This window comes from Schistocerca nitens, chromosome 11, assembly GCF_023898315.1.
Source record: "Schistocerca nitens isolate TAMUIC-IGC-003100 chromosome 11, iqSchNite1.1, whole genome shotgun sequence".
Lineage (NCBI taxonomy): Eukaryota > Metazoa > Arthropoda > Insecta > Orthoptera > Acrididae > Schistocerca > Schistocerca nitens.
The window spans coordinates 173,390,148-173,407,976 of NC_064624.1; the positions used below are offsets into that span (position 1 = coordinate 173,390,148).

Consider the following 17,829-nt stretch of genomic DNA (forward strand, 5'->3'; position numbering starts at 1 on the left):
GGCGAGTGTCAAGAAAGTTTTAAGGTAGTGTGATGTTTCTGGGCTTCAGCCAAAAATTTTAGGTTGGAATTTTTAGTGTGTTGCCGAGTGGCTTACCACTCCTTTTTATTCTTGTAATAGGCCTGTTCCAAACATGTGCTATGTGTTTCCCTTTAACCCCTTCCCCTCCGTTCTCTTGCAGTTCTCCTCCTTATGTGCTGCTTTCCTTTTGCTACTGTTGACGAGCAAACTGCCTCTGTAGACTTTCATCTATAATTTTACTCCTATTTCTGCACTTGCTGCATTTTAGTGACACTCGTCCGTTGTTGTTTTCGTTCGGGCGCTAAAGACTACACTGTTGAGCGCCCTTAACACCACATCCATCCATATCCATCTTGTTCGCTGTCAGTCTTCGTCCCTTCACTGCCTGTGTTCCTGTTTTTATGCGTTTGGGCGCTGATGACCCCGCTGTTTAGCGCCCGTAAACCTCAAACACACTTTGAGTGCTCCAAAGATATGGAAATCACTTGGGGCAAGGTCTGGTGAGTATGGTGGATGAGGAGGACGTTCAAAATGCAAGTCTGTGATTGTTGCAACCGTTGTACGGGCAGTGTGGGGCCTTGCATTGTCATGTTGCAAAAGGACACCTGCTGACTGCAATCCATGTCTTTTTGATTTGATTGCAGGCTGCAGATGATTTTTTATGAGATCTGTGTACGATGCACTGGTGACAGTGGTCCCTCTAGGCATGCAATGCTCCAAAATGTCACCTTTTTCGTCCCAAAAGAGAGGAGCATAACCTTCCCTGCTGATGGTTCTGTTCGAAACTTCTTTGGTTTTGGTGATGAGGAATGGCGCCATTCCTTGCTCGCTCTCTTCGTTTCCGGTTGGTGGAAGTGAACCCAGGTTTCGTCCCCAGTAATGATTCTTGCAAGGAAACCATAACCTTCTCGTTCAAAGCGCCGAAGAAGTTCTTCACGAGCATCGACACGTCGTTCTCTCATTCCAGGAGTCAGCTGCCGTGGCACCCACCTTGCAGACACTTTGTGAAACTGGAGCACATCGTGCACAATGTGGTGTGCTGACCCGTGACTAATCTGTTAAACATGCTGCAATGTCATTCAGTGTCACTCGGCGGATTTCCTTCACTGTGGCTTCAACTGTTGCAATGTTCTGTGGAGTCGCAACTATTTGTGCCTGACCTGGACGAGGACCATCTTCCACCGAAGTCACACCATTTGCGAACTTCCTACTCCATTCGTAGATTTGCTGCTGTGACAAATGTGTATCACCGTACTGAACCTTCATTCGTCGATGAATTTCAATACGTTTCACACCTTCACTATGCAAAAACCGAAATACAGAACGCTGCTCTTCCCTGGCGCGATTCGCAAGTGGAGCGGCCACCATTATACTGATACTGCGACAGTATGTGTGCATCTGCACTATGCTGCCACCCACAGGCCATTCTGCATGCCGTTTGTAGCACGCTTACCAACTTACAGGATAACGGTGCGAAATTTAGATTTGTTATTACAAATTTAAGGTTTCCATTTGACTCACCCTCATACATACTATATTCTGTTATGCACCACACGTCTATCAGCTTTGTGTGAGTGGTTGCTTTTCTGTTATTTTGTATGTTGTTCTGTCCTGGAATTTTCGTTAATGTTAAAATGTATCTCCCTCGAACACGTATACTGACACTTCTCGTAAATATGTGCTATGTATTCTCTGAAGCCAACACAGTACTCTCGGTACAACAAATACGTGATTCTCAAACAGCGGAAACTCCTCATTGGAATATGAATAGTATAAGGAGGTAGGTTGCTACTCACAGTAAAGATGACACTTTGAGTTGCAGAGAGGCACAAGGAAATGACACCTACTCATCAGCTTTCGGCCAGAGCCTTTCTCAGAAAAAGAAACACACACGCATTGATTGACACGAGCAAGCACACCTCGTGTACACGTGACCAGCAGTTCTGACCAGAATACAGCTGTCATGTAGAACAGAAGCAGCAGTCAGGAGTAGCTGGAGAAGGGGAAGCGATAACAGGGTCTACATCTACATCTACATTTATACTCCGCAAGCCACCCAATGGTGTGTGACGGAGGGCACTTTACGTCCCACTGTCATTACCTCCCTTTCCGGTTCCAGTGGCGTACGGTTCGCAGGAAGAACGACTGTCTGAAAGCCTCCGTGCGCGCTCGAATCTCTCTAATTTTACATTCGTGATCTCCTCGGGAGGTATAAGTAGGGGGAAGCAATATATTCGATACCTCATCCAGAAACGCACCCTCTCGAAACCTGGCGAGCAAGCTACACCGCGATGCAGAGCGCCTCTCTTGCAGAGTCTGCACTTGAGTTTATTAAACATCTCCGTAACGCTATCACGCTTACCAAATAACCCTGTGACGAAACGCGCCACTCTTCTTCGGATCTTTTGTACCTCCTCTGTCAACTCGACCTGGTACGGATCCCACACTGATGAGCAATACTCAAATATAAATTGAACGAGTGTTTTGTAAGTCACCTCCTTTGTTGATGGACTACATTTTCTAAGGACTCTCCCAATGAATCTCAACCTGGCACCCGCCTTACCAACAATTAATTTTATACGATCATTCCACTTCAAATCGTTCCGCACGCATACTCCCAGATATTTTACAGAAGTAACTGCTACCAGTGTTTGTTCCGCTATCATATAATCGTACAATAAGGGATCCTTCTTTCTATGTATTCGCAATACGTTACATTTGTCTATGTTAAGGGTCAGTTGCCACTCCCTGCACCAAGTGCCTATCCGCTGCAGATCTTCCTGCATTTCGCTGCAATTTTCTAATGCTGCAACTTCTCTATATACGATAGCATCATCTGCTAAAAGCCGCACGGAACTTCCGACACTATCTACAAGGTCATTTATATACAGGGTTATTACAAATGATTGAAGCGATTTCACAGCTCTACAATAACTTTATTATTTGAGATATTTTCACAATGCTCTGCACACACATACAAAAAAAGTTTTTTTAGGCATTCACAAATGTTCGATATGTGCCACTTTAGTGATTCGGCAGACATCAAGCCGATAATCAAGTTCCCCCCACACTCGGCGCAGCATGTCCCCATCAATGAGTTCGAAAGCATCGTTGATGCGAGCTCGCAGTTCTGGCACGTTTCTTGATAGAGGTGGTTTAAACACTGAATCTTTCACATAACCCCACAGAAAGAAATCGCATGTGGTTAAGTCGGGAGAGCGTGGAGGCCATGACATGAATTGCTGATCATGATCTCCACCACGACCGATCCATCGGTTTTCCAATCTCTTGTTTAAGAAATGCCGAACATCGTGATGGAAGTGCGGTGGAGCACCATCCTGTTGAAAGATGAAGTCGGCGCTCTCGGTCTCCAGTTGTGGCATGAGCCAATTTTCCAGCATGTCCAGATACACGTTCCTGTAACGTTTTTTTCGCAGAAGAAAAAGGGGCCGTAAACTTTAAACCGTGAGATTGCACAAAACACGTTAACTTTTGGTGAATTGCGAATTTGCTGCACGAATGCGTGAGGATTCTCTACCACCGAGATTCGCACGTTGTGTCTGTTCACTTCACCATTAAGAAAAAATGTTGCTTCATCACTGAAAACAAGTTTCGCACTGAACGCATCCTCTTCCACGAGCTGTTGCAACCGCGCCAAAAATTCAAAGCGTTTGACTTTGTCATCGGGTGTCAGGGCTTGTAGCAATTGTAAACAGTAAGGCTTCTGCTTTAGCCTTTTCCGTAAGATTTTCCAAACCGTCGGCTGTGGTACGTTTAGCTCCCTGCTTGCTTTATTCGTCGACTTCCGTGGGCTACGCGTGAAACTTGCCCGCACGCGTTCAACCGTTTCTTCGCTCCCTGCAGGCCGACCCGTTGATTTCCCCTTACAGAGGCATCCAGAAGCTTTAAACTGCGCATACCATCGCCGAATGGTGTTAGCAGTTGGTGGATCTTTGTTGAACTTCGTCCTGAAGTGTCGTTGCACTGTTATGGCTGACTGATGTGAGTGCATTTCAAGCACGACCTACGCTTTCTCGTCTCCTGTCGTCATTTTGTCTCACTGCGCTCTCGAGCTCTCTGGCGGCAGAAACCTGAAGTGCGGCTTCAGCCGAACAAAACTTTATGAGTTTTTCTACGTATCTGTAGTGTGTCGTGACCATATGTCAATGAATGGAGCTACAGTGAATTTATGAAATCGCTTCAATCATTTGTAATAGCCCTGTATATTGTGAAAAGCAATGGGCCCATAGAACTCCCCTGTGGCTCGCCAGGAGTTACATTAACATCTGTAGATGTCTTTCCATTGAGAACAACAGGCTGTGTTCTGTTTGCTAAAAACTCTTCAATCCAGCCACACAGCTGGTCTGATATTCTGTAGGCTCTTACTTTGTTTATCAGGGGACAGTGCGGAACTGTATTGAACGCCTTCCGGAAGTCGAGGAAAATAGCATCTACCTGGGAGCCTGTATCTAATATTTTCCGGGACTCACGAACAAATAAAGCGAGTTGGGTCTCACACGATCGCTGTTTCCGGAATCCATGTTGATTCCTACAGAGTAGATTCTGGGTTTCCAGAAATGACATGATACGCGAGCAAAAAACATGTTCTAAAATTCTACAACAGATCAACGTCAGAGATATTGGTCTATAGTTTTGTGCATCTGCTCGATGACCCTACTTGAAGACTGGGACTACCTGTGGTCTTTTCCAATCATTTGGAACCTTCTGTTCCTCTAGAGACTTGTGGTACACGGCTGTTAGAAGGGGGGGCAAGTTCTTTCGCGTACTCTGTGTAGAATCGAATTGGTATCCCGTCAGGTCCAGTGGACTTTCCTCTGTTGAGTGATTCCAGTTGATTTTCTATTCCTTGGACACTTATTTTGATGTCAGCCTTTTTTGTTTTGTGCGAGTATTGTGCGGGTGGCATGAGAGAAGAGTGCTGTCCGGTGGAGCGTGCAGGGCCAGACTGCCGACAGGTGCAGCGTCGGGAGGTGATGGGGCAGGGAGGAGGGGAAAACGGAGCAAAGGAGAAGAGGAGCAGGGGAAGACGGGTGGGTGCATTGGCGGAGGTCGGCACACAAAGAGGGTGGGAGACAAGAATAGGGAGGAGGTGGTAGAACAGAGGGGCGGAAACTGTTGGGTGGGGGATGTGGGAACAGCAGGTTGCTGTTGGTTGGGGCCCAGATGATTTAGGGAGCAGAGTGTGTGTGATAAGGGTAACTCCCATGTGCACAGTTAAGAAAAGCTAGTGGTGGACGGAAGGATCCGAAGGGCTCGGGTAGGGAAGCAGCCATTGAAATCGTGCGTGTTATGTTCAGCTGCATATTGTGCCATAGGATGGTCCAATTTTCTCGCGGCCACTGTTTGGTTTCGTACTAGTGGATGCCTGGTCGGTAGTTATACGAGTATGAGAAGGTATGCAGTGATCACAGCAGAGCTGGTACACGACACCTTCTCTGCCATCCGCTTCACCTGGTCCTCATCAACCGAGGGTGCCAACTTCCTGGGCAGTGACTCCTTCCTCTCTGATTATCGACTCCTCTGTCCACATTAAACCCACCATCCGCCAACAGTACGTACATTTCAACAGCTGTCATCCCTTTCACATCCAAAAATCCCTCCCGTACAGCCTGGCCACCTGGGGACGCCATGGAAGTAGGCTACAATACACTTGTTCGCCCGCTGCTCGAATATTGCTCACCGGTATAGGATCCGTACCAGATGGGGTCGATAGAAGTGATATAGAAGATCCGACGGAGAGCAGCGCGCATCGTTACAGGATCATTTGGTAATCGCGAAAGCGTTACGGAGATGATAGATAAAGTCCAGTGGGAGACTGCAGTGCCTGAGAGACACTCAGTAGCTCGGTACGGGCTTTTGTTGAAGTTTCGAGAACATACCTTCACCGAACAGTCGAGCAGTATATTGCTCCCTCCTGCGTATATCTCGCGAAGAGACTGTGAGGATAAAATTAGAGAGATTAGAGCCCACACAGAGGCATACCGACAATCTTTCTTTCCACGAACAATACGAGACTGGAATAGAAGGGAGAACCGATAGAGGTACTCAAGGTACCCTCCGCCACACCGTGAGGTGGCTTGCGGAGTACGGATGTGTTTGTAGATGTAGATCTGCAGTGACGATTACTCACTTGCTCATTATGCTGAGGGTCTCACCGAGGCCTCGAGAGACGGGCACTATCCTCGAGACATAGTCCGTAAGGGATCTCCCGTGCCGTTTCCCCTGACACCCCCAGTCCCCCACCACCACCGAGAACTAGCCACAAAGCAGTGCCCCCTTCATCGGCCAATATCACTGTGGACTGGAACAGGTGAACCACATCCTTTACCAGTGCTCGTGCCCTGAAACGTAGGACATACTACCTGAGATCCTTTCCACCCCTACTAAAGTGGTGTTCCGTTGCTCACCCAACCTCCACAACATCCCAATCCATTCCTACCCCTCTCCTAATCCCAACCACTTACCACATGCATAATATCCCTGTGGAGGAGCCAGGTGCAAAACCTCTCCAACCATCTTCCCCCCCCCCCCTCCCCTCCCCCTCCCCCCCCCCCCCCAAGCACTTTCCTTTCCATTCCTGTCACTGGTTTATCCTACCCCATCAGAGGCCGAGCTAGCTACTTAAGCAACCATGCCGTATACCCCGTATGCTGCAATCAATGCACAGCTTCTTATATTGGTATGACTACCAATCAACTGTACACCAGGACAAACGGCCACCTCCACTCTCTGGCCGAGAGCAACATAGACCACTGTGAGGCACGACAAGCAACTTGATTTCGATGGCTGCTTCACTACCTGAGCCATCTGTATTCTTCCCCCCCTCCTGTGCCCACCACCAGCTTTTCTGAACTGTGCAGTAGGGAGTTAATCTTACAACACACTCTCTGCTACAGAAATTATCCTGGCCTCAACTGCGGTAACCTACTGTCCCACACCCTCCACTTCCTCTGCCCTCTGTCCTCGTACCTCCCCCCCTCTTTGTGTACAACCCTCTGCCAAAGCACTCACCCACCTTTCTCCTTTTTCGCTCTGTTCGTCCCCCTTCCTAGATCGCTGCCCCACAGCCTCTCGACAGTGCACCTGTTGCCAGTCTAGTTCCTGAACACACTGCCAGACAGCACTCTTCTCTCCGACCACGTGTAGCCTGTGATCTTTTCCTCTCCCTCCAGTTGCTGCTTCTGTTGTACACGACAGTTGCATTCAGGTGCGAGCTGCCGGTCGTGCGTGCTTGCCTTTGCGAATGAATGCACGTGTGTTTCCTTTCCTGGTGAAGCTGAATCTAATGTCTAAGTGTCTTTTTATTTTAACTGTCTGCAACTCGTGTCATCTTCACAGTGAACAACAATCCACCTTTTTCTTATATTGTAAACACAGTCGTGCTCATAAATTAAGGATAATGCTGATACATAGCAAAACAACACTGGTGGGCAGTTTGCGGGTTTAAATCACCTCGGGGTATGACCGTGCGGTGCATTTGACCTGCGGTTGTCGCACGGTGGCGCTGGCAGCAGTCCACATACGCAGTGTGCATGTCAAAGTATGGTGCAGCGAGTAAGTGTGCAGACGTTTTCAGACGTGCTAATCGTGACTGTGTGCTGAAAATGACTCAAAGAACAAATACTGATGACGTTATGAGGGGTAGAATACTAGGGCGACTGGAGGCTGGTCAAACACAGCAGGTCGTAGCACGGGCCCTCCGCGTGCAACAAAGTGTGATCTCGAGATTATGGCAACGATTCCAGCAGACAGGAAACGTGTCCAGGCGCTACAGTACGGGACGTCCACAGTGTACAACACCACAAAAAGACCGATATCTCACCAGCAGTGCCCACCGATGGAGTACTGCAGGTAGCCTTCCTCTGGAACTTACCGCAGCCACTGGAACACTTGTCTCCAGACACACAGTTTACAGACGACTGAACAGACACGGTTTATTTGCCCGGAGACCTGGAAGGTGCATTCCACTGACCCCTGGTCACAGGAGAGCCCGTGAAGCCTAGTGTCAATAGCACAGTACATGGTCATTGGAACAGTGGTCCTGGTTATGTTCACGAACGAGTCCAGGTATAGTCTGAACAGTGATTCTCACCGGGTTTTCATCTGCCATGAACTGGGAACCAGATACCGACCCCTTACTGTCCTTGAAAGGGACCTGTATGGAGGTCGTGGTTTGATGGTGTGGGATGGGATTCTGATTGGTGCACGAAGACCCCTGCCTGTCTTTGACAGAGGAACTGTAACAGGTCAGGTGTATCAGGATGTCATTTTGCACCAGTATGTCCGCCTTTTCAGGGGTGCAGTGGGTCCCACCTTCCTCCTGATGGATGATAATGTACGGCCCCACAGAGCTGCCATTGTGGAGGAGTACCTTGAAACAGAAGATATGTAGTGGCCTGCCTGTTCTCCAGACCTAAACCCCATCTAGCACCTCTGGGATGCTCTCGGTCGACGTATCGTTGCGCGTCTTCAAACCCCTACGACACTTCAGGAGCTCCGACAGGCACCGGTGCAAGAATGGGAGGCTATACCCCAGCAGCTGCTCGACCACCTGATCCAGAGTATGCCAACCCGTTGTGCGGCCTGTGTACGTGTGTACGGTGATCGTATCCGATATCGATGTCGGGTACGTGCACAGGAAACAGTGGCGTTTTGTAGCACAAGTGTTTCGGGACAGTTTTCTCAACTTATCACCGATACTGTGGACTTACACATCCGTGTCGTGTGTCTTCCCTATGTGCCTATGCTATTAGCGCCAGCTTTGTGTAGTGCCACAGCGTTATAAGGGAGACTATCGAAATTCACACCAGGGAAGATCTTATTGACTGAGATTGCGGCTACTATCTCGGCAAGGCTTGGGACCCAGCATCAAATGTAATTAAGAAGACTCTGAGCAAGAAGTACGAACTGGTGACCAGGGTGGACGTAGGAAGCACATCGACGTTACGACAGATTCCGACGCCCGCGTCTTCGCGACCGCCGGCACGTGGGCGCGGACGGCAGAGAGAACGGCCCGCGGGGAGAGGGGATTTAAATCGGCCGCCTGCCCTCAGGAGCTCAGTCAGTCAGCGCACCTGACGATGGCGACACGTCTGATCGCCGAAATATTGTGCCCGTCGAACACTGTGAACCGGCAGTATACCCGTGGACTGTTCGAGCACGAGTGTACTTGATTCTTCGTGTCAAAGTTGAGAAAACTACATATGATCTCAGAGTTCTGAATTTCAGTATGAGAAATTGACAGTTCTCAATGACAGATCAGAATAAAACTACACTATAATATCCATTTGTCTGCAAACTCAGTGCAGTGATTGTTAATTCCCATCTGTTATTCCCGAGACAATACGCTACTCTAAATCCAGACCAGTGATTCCCGGAGTACACACATTGCACCCGAGTAGGTACTTCCTCTCACAGACTTACTGATTGGCTGCCTCGTTTAGCAGGCTGCACCATCGTTTAACAAGACCCACCATACGAAAACCAATAATAAATTAACACAGTAGTTGTGTTCTCCAACATACCAAGGAGTGCTGAAAGATAATGCCTCCAAATTTTTATGTAAAAACTCTTAAATCTATTTTATAAAAAACAAATTTTACTAACAATGTTCGTGTATGTATATTTACTACTTAATGTAGTCACCCTGGCAGTGAACACGTTTTTCCCCTCGAGAGATTGTTTGACTTTGCTGACAGTCGCATCATCTCTGCTTTCACTGCTTTTTCGCTATCAAAGTGAAGTCCGTGAAGATGTTCTTTAAGTTCTGGAAACAGATGAAAATCAGATGGTGCCAAGTCGGGACTGTATGGAGGATGATCAATGACAGTGAATCGGAGGTGTCGGATTGTTGCAGATGTCACAGCACTCGCGTGTCATCTACACTATGGGATCAAAAGTATCCGGACAGCCCGCAAAAAAATACGTTTTTCATATTAGGTCCTTTGTGCTGCCACCTACCGCTAGGTACTCCATATCAGTAACCTCAGTAGTCATCAGACATCGTGAGAGAGCAGAATGGGGCACTCCGCGGAACTCTCGGCCTTCGAATATGGTCACGTGATCGGGTGTCACTTGTGTCGTACTTCTGTATGCAAGATTTCCACACTTCTAAACATCCCTAAGTCCACTGTTTCCAATGAGATAGTGAAGTGGAAACTTGAGGGACACGTACAGCACAAAAGCGTACAGGCTGACCTAGTCTGTTGTCTGACAGCGACCGCCGACGGTTGAAGAGGGTTGTAATGTGTAATAGGCAGACATCTATCCAGACCATTACGCAGGAATTCCCAACTGCATCAGGATCCACTGCAAGTACTATGACAGTCAGGTGGGAGGTGAGAAAACTTGGATTTTGTGGTCGAGCGGCTGCTCGTAAGCGACACGTCACGCAGGTAAATGCTGAACGACGCCTCGCTCGGTGTAAGGAGTGTAAACATTGGACCATTGAATAATGGAAAAATGTTGTGTGGAGTGACGAATCACGGTACACCGTGTGGCAATCCGATGGCAGTGTGATAGTATGGCGAATGCCCGGTGAATGTCATCTGCCAATGGCTGTAGTGCTAACAGTAAAATTCTGAGGCCTTAGTGTTATAGTGTGGTCGTGTTTCTCATGGATGGGGGTTGCACACCTTGTTATTTTGTGTGGCACTATCAAAGCACAGGCCTACACTGATATTTTACGCACCTTTTTGTTCCCATTGTAGAAGTGCAATTTGGGGATGGTGATTGCGTCTTTCAGCACGATTGAGTACCTGTTCGTAACGCACGGCCTGTGGCAGAGTAGTTATACGACAATAACATCCCGTTAATGGACTGGCCTGCGCAGAGTCCTGACCTGAATCCTATAGAACACCTTTGGGATGTTTCGAAATGCCGACTTCGTGCCGGGCCTCACCGACCGACATCGATACCTCTCCTCAGTGCAGCAGTCTGTGAAGAATGGTCTGCCATTCCCCAAGAAACCTTCCAGCACCTGACTGAACGTATGCGTGCGAGTGTGAAAGCTGTCATCAAGGCTGAGGGTAGGCCAACACCATACTGAATTCCAGCATTACCGATGGAGGGCACCACGAACTTGTAAGTCACTTTCAGCCAGGTGTCGGATACTTTTGATCACATAGTGTATGATTTTTGTGCTGTAGGAGAGGGTGCTTGTGTGAGGACAAAATCTCCTGCAGTTAGAAACTTGATTACAGCACACAGTTCCTCATGCACCAACATAGTTACATTTCACACCATCATGTTACAGGCTACAATCCAGAGTCCCCTCGGAGTAGAAGGTTTCAACATGCATCCGCAAAGTGCGAAAGTCGAACTGAGTAATATGCTTGACATGTAATACCTTAACTGATATTGAGAACAGAATAAAATTTTGGCACCATTACTTTTCAAAGCATGCCCTCATAGTTCTTCGCAAGTAGCTCTCTTCCATCTTCGCACCTACTCATAATGTTGGTAGGAGTGTGTATCCACAGTGTAATTTTTCATACTTTGTAAAACTCATCAATTGCCTCATGTATGAATGATGATCACTGATACGCATGTATAAAGGGTGGTCCATTGATCGTGATCGGACCAAATATCTCACAAAATAAGTGTCAAACGAAAAAACTATAAAGAACGAAACTTGTCTAGCTTGAAGGGGAAACCAGATGGCGCTATGGTTGACCCGCTAGATGGCACTACCATTGGTCAAACGGATATCAACTGCGTTTTTTTAAATAGGAACATATTTAATAGGAACATATTCGTGTAGCACGTAAAGAAATATCAATGTTTTAGTTGGACCACTTTTTTGGTTTGTGATAGATGGTGCTGTAATAGTCACAAACATGTTGTTGTTGTTGTTGTTGTTGTGATCTTCAGTCCTGAGGCTGGTCTGATGCAGCTCTCCATGTTACTCTATCCTGTGCAAGCTTCTTCATCTCCCAGTACTTAGGGCAACCTACATCCTTCTGAATCTGCTTAGTGTATTCATCTCTTGGTCTCCCTCTATGATTTTTACCCTCCACGCTGCCCTCCAGTACTAAATTGGTGATCCCTTGATGCCTCAGAACATGTCCTACCAACCGATCCCTTCTTCTAGTCAAGTTGTGCCACAAAATCCTCTTCTCCCCAATTCTATTCAATACCTCCTCATTAGTTATGTGATCTAACCATCTAATCTTCCGCATTCTTCTGTAGCACCACATTACGAAAGCTTCCATTCTCTTCTTGTCTAAACTATTTATCATCCACGTTTCACTTCCGTACATGGCTACACTCCATACGAATACTTTCAGAAACGACTTCCTGACACTTAAATCTATACTCGATATTAACAAATTTCTCTCCTTCAGAAACGCTTTCCTTGCCATTACCAGTCTACATTTTATATCCTCTCTGCTTCGACCATCGTCAGTTATTTTGCTCCCCAAATAGCAAAACTCCTTTACTACTTTAAGCGTCTCATTTCCTAATCTAATTCCCTCAACATCACCCGAATTAATTCGACTACATTCCATTATCCTCGTTTTGCTTTTGTTGATGTTCATCTTATATCCTCCTTTCAGGACACTGTGCATTCCGTTCAACTGCCCTTCCAGGTTCTTTGCTGTCTCTGACAGAATTACAATGTCATCGGCGAACCACAAAGTTTTTATTTCTTCTCCGTGGATTTTAATACCTACTCCAAACTTTTCTTTTGTTTCCTTTACTGCTTGCTCAGTATACAGATTGAATAGCACCATTTAGTCACAAACATACGACACAAATTTAGACGAACAGTTGGTAACAGGTAGGTTTTTTAAATTAAAATGCAAAATGTAGGTACTTTTGAACATTTTATTTCGGTTGTTCCAATGTGATACATGTATCTTTGTGAACTTATCATTTCTGTGAACTTATCATTTCTGAGAATGCATGCTGTTGCAGCATGATTACCTGTAAATACTTCATTAATGCAATAAATGCTCCAAATGATGTCCGTCAACCTCAATGCATATGGCAATACGTGTAACGACATTCCTCTCAAAAGCGAGTAGTTTGCCTTCCGTAATGTTTGCACACGCATTGACAATGAGCTGACGCATGTTGTCAGGCGTTGTCAGTGGATCACGAAAGCAAATATCCTTCAACTTTCCCCACAGAAAGAAATCGGGGGGACGTCAGATCCAGTGAATGTGCGAGCCACGGTATGGTGCTTCAACGACCAATCCACCTGCCATGAAATATGCTATTCAATACCGCTTCAACCGCACGCGAGCTATGTGCCAGACAGCCATCATGTTGGAAGTACATCGCCATTCTGTGTTGCAGTGAAACATTTTGTAGTAACATCAGTAGAACATTACGTAGGAAATCAGCATACATTGCACCATTTAGATTGCCATCAATAAAATGGGGGCCAATTGTCCTTCCTCCCATAATGCCGCACCATACATTAACCCGCCAGTCACTGATGTTCCACTTGTCGCAGCAATCGTGGATTTTCTGTTGCCCATTAGTGCATATTATGCCGGTTTATGTTACCGCTGTTGGTGAATGACGCTGCGTCACTAAATAGAACGCGTGCAAAAAATCTGTCATCATCCCGTAATTTATCTTGTGCCAAAAAAACTGTACATGACATTCTAAGTCGTCACCATGCAATTCCTGGTGTATAGAAATATGGTACGGGTGCAATTAATGTTGATGTAGCATTCTCAACTCCGACGTTTTTGAGATTCCCGATTCTCGCACAATTTGTCTGCTAATGATGTGCGGATTAGCCATGACAGCAGCTAAAACACCTACTTGGGCATCATCATTTGTTGCAGGTCGTGGTTGACATTTCACATGTGGCTGAACACTTCCTGTTTGTTTAAATAATGTAACTATCTGCCGAACGGTCCGGACACATGGATGATGTCATCCAGGATACCGAGCAGCATACATAGCACATGCCTGTTGGGCATTTTGATCATAATAGCCATACATCAACACAATATCGACATTTTCCGCAATTGGTGAACGTTCCATTTTAACAAGGGTAATGTATCACGAAGCAAATACCGCCCGCACTGGCGGAATGTTACGTGATACCACGTACTTATACGTTTGTGACTATTACAGTGCCATCTATCACAAAGCAAAAAAAGTGGTCCAACTAAAACATTCATATTTCTTTACGTACTGCACGAATATATAATAAAAAATGGGGGTTCCTATTTTTAAAAACGCATATGATATCCGTTTGACCTATGGCAGTGCCATTTAGCGGGTCAACCATAACGCCATCTGGTTTCCCCCTTCAAGCTAGACAACTTTTGTTCTTTGTAGTTTTTTCATTTTATACTTACTTCATGAGATATTTGGCCCAGTACTATCAATGGACCATCCTGTATAGTGTGTGTGAGGGTGGGTGGGGGGGGGGGGGGGGGTTGGTAGTGGTGTTTTTTGTATGAAAAAGAAAATAAAAAATAAATTTGTGTTCAGTTTGACAGTTCTGCTGTCACATGTTTTTGTAACAAAAAGATCAGCTTGACAGTCTAATGAACATTCGGGTGGACACAGGCTATGTTTGACTATCCAGACGGAAATGCACATAGAAAGTTTAAAGAAATTGGGAGGGAGGGGGAGGGAGGTTATGCACAGAGGGAGTGGGGAGGAGGAGATGAATGGAGGGAAAGGGGGCTGAGAAGATGCGAAAAAGGAGGAGGGGCAAGGCGTTTAGGAAGTATATGCAATTCACATACATATTTAGCAATTGCGAAGGATTGCCATGTTTGCTAGTGTGTTATAGATTTGGTGTAACTTGCTCCAAGCAATTACAGAGTTTTGTTGGGAGTAGAGAGGCATCCTGAGACAGTTCTGCACTATCTTCACGACTTGGGTCATTAAATCTTTTGTGATCGGAAACCTATTTTCTGCACGCATTTGATGATGGGATACTGCTACGTACAGATGCCTAATTAGTGGAGGTAACAATAAACGTACATTCTCAGTGCAGTCAAGTAAAGCGAGCTGTGTCTCTGACAGTGAATGGGACAGTGGTGCTCGTGTAGACTGGCGAGTTGTTAACACGCCTCGAACAATTTCAAACTCAGATTGGGAGTGTGTTGGCCCTTTTGGGCAAGGAGGGTATTTGTCTCCGAAAGTTGCCAATGTGTTGTCGTACGCCACTGTGATGGACGTTTGAGCACCATTGTGACTTGAGAAACATTGGAGATATGCCCTGTAGTGGTTCCATGTGGCCGTCACCAGCTGACAACTACCTACAAACTGTGGCTCCTAGGTTCTTAGAGAGAGATGTGACAGAACTACGATTTGTGGTTTTGGAGGGAACTGGGAGGGGCGTGTATGCAACCGTGTCCACGTGACCAGTTTGGCCCCCAGCTGACCACCAGTTTCGTCCAAATTGCTGGTATATGCAGGGTTTGGCCAGAAGTAGGAGCTCCAAATAGTCAAGCATTTAGAAAGAATAGCATTTTTGGCCCGGATCGGGTGAGGCGATTGTCATTTATGTTAGTGTAGTTTCCAGGTGGCCGTCGATGTGGCAGAAAGAGTACCGAACGGTAATTTGAGGGTCGTGCTGTCAAGTCCCTTTGTGGAAAATTTATTTTTAGTTTTTTTTATGAAGATAAATCAAAATAATACTCCGTGTATTGTATTTATTAATGTTTTTGGAAGTATCATCAAAAGGAAAGACAAAGGTAAATTTGGGATTGTGAGTGAATTTCCAAGAAAGGTCTGTATTGACAGCAACCGTGAGAGCTCTGCAAATAACTTTCGAAGAATAGTTGTAGTTTAAGTCGTGGCACTTCCCTTTCGTGAATGTGTACGGCGACTCGACTGTAACGCAATGAGCAGGGAACACTGAGTGGCAGATCTGTCAGTTTGATCTGGTCTGAGCTACCTTTTACTGTTCTTCTTCCAGTACGGTTGTCTTTTTTTGTTTCATTCTCTCAGTCTGCCTACTCTGTACCACGACCGTGTGCAAATTTATTCTTCTCGACTTTGTCTCCGAGCAGGGCGGTGCTGTAAAGACTATTTACATCAGTTTTGAAATCGGATCCAGTTATCAATAACCCGTAACTTCAAATATGTAATTCAATATGTCTGAACACAGCAAGCTCAACTTAAGATATAAGATTTACAGTCTTCATTCGTCACGTGTGTTTACATTGTAGTACGTCTGTTTTCTCTAGGGTGTTCACGACACCTTCGAGCGGCGTCACCGAGGCATAAATATCGCTGTCCGGCAAGTGCTACTGTGATGGCCGCGCTGCACCTTGCCTCTGCTGTGTTACGCCACTGCATAGGCACCGGACATCACAGATTGGGGTACGCACAGTCAATTTTTCTAAAAATGTAATATGTTTATAAAAAGCACAACCACCTTTTGCCAGCACGTGCATCGTCAGTGGAACGTAGGTCATTCTCACGAATAATCCACGTTACAGTACGGAGTGTACAGGACTTAGTTTCATTTTGATATTTGAACAGTCCTCGGCACCTGCAAGTTAACAATAGGTTCCCTTTGCTGGTAAAATTGGTTGTCAGGGACAATGCTAGCTATGCCCTTGCTCATTTGTTTACCAGTATTTGGTGAAGTGATGCATTACGTGTGGTTATCCGTAAACTGTGTGATGAGGGAGAACCTTTTGTGACTGTAAACAAAGTTTTATTTCTCCCTCTCTATAGAAACTTTAAAGTAACTGTGTAACTGTAAAATTGTGGTGTTTAAAACACACGGAAGTAGCCAAAAACATTACTGCTTCCCTTATTTGTACAATGAATGTCAGCTGAGCAGGGTAATGTTGGTGGTGGTGGTGGTGGTGGTGGTGGTGGTGGTGGTGGTGATGATGATGATGTTTAATTTGTGGGCATTCAACAGTGCAATCATCAGTGCCTGTACACATTCCCAGTCTGTACACACTCGAGTCTAGCCACTTTCACGAATAATGAGGACAACACCAACATCCAGTCCCCGGGGAGAGAAAATCCCCAACCCGGCAGGGAATCGAACCCGGGACCCCGTGATTCAGAGATAGCAATGCTAGCCACTGGACCACGAGCTGCGGACCTGAGCAGGGTAAATCGTCAACTGTAAAATAATAAAAGTAACTAATTTTACACACAAACCTCTTTTGTGCACTCTACACTCTCTTCCTGGAAATTTATTTGCAATCTCAAATTTTCCTTTGGTTTTCCATTTTATGCCTTTTATGATAATCTTTACAAATACACCATATGAAGCACTGTTTTCATTTATTTTTAGTGTAACTAACTTAAAAATTGAAAATAAAAAAAAATATTTCCGGGAAGGACATACCCTGAGAACCACAGATTACTGTTGGCACACCTGCTGTGTTAAGCACGATTTATAAACTACACTAACATAAAAGGTCATGCTTTGCCTGACCCACTACAGAATTGCTGCTCTTTTTTTTTCTCCCCCTCCTCCATCTGGAGCTCCCATGTCTGTCACTTTCAGTACTGGCCAGGTCCTGCGAGTACCATAAATTTGGACGAAAGCGGTGATGACAAGTAGGTGCAGTCCCCTCGTTAACAATATTCTGTGAACAACAGTACAATCCCTCTCCTCCCCGCCCCCTGTAATCACTGGTGGGTGAAGAAGGTTGTTGTTGTGGTCTTCAGTCCTGAGACTGGTTTGATGCAGCTCTCCATGCTACTCTATCCTGCACAAGCTTCTTCATCTCCCAGTACCTACTGCAGCCTACATCCTTCTGAATCTGCTTAGTGTATTCATCTCTTGGTCTCCCTCTACGATTTTTACCCTCCACACTGCCCCCCAATACT

The 17,829-nt window shown here is 46.0% G+C and overlaps 1 protein-coding gene across 1 annotated transcript in view; it reads left to right on the forward strand.

Annotated features, from left to right (window-relative positions):
• The window catches only part of LOC126212749 (uncharacterized), a 194,605-nt gene extending 178,254 nt beyond the window's left edge, over positions 1-16,351 (forward strand). Inside the window, exon 10 of the mRNA XM_049940157.1 lies at positions 16,215-16,351. The gene's annotated coding sequence lies outside the window, so the exon portion shown is untranslated. The remainder of the gene's footprint in view (positions 1-16,214) is intronic.
• The last annotated feature ends 1,478 nt before the right edge of the window (positions 16,352-17,829 follow it).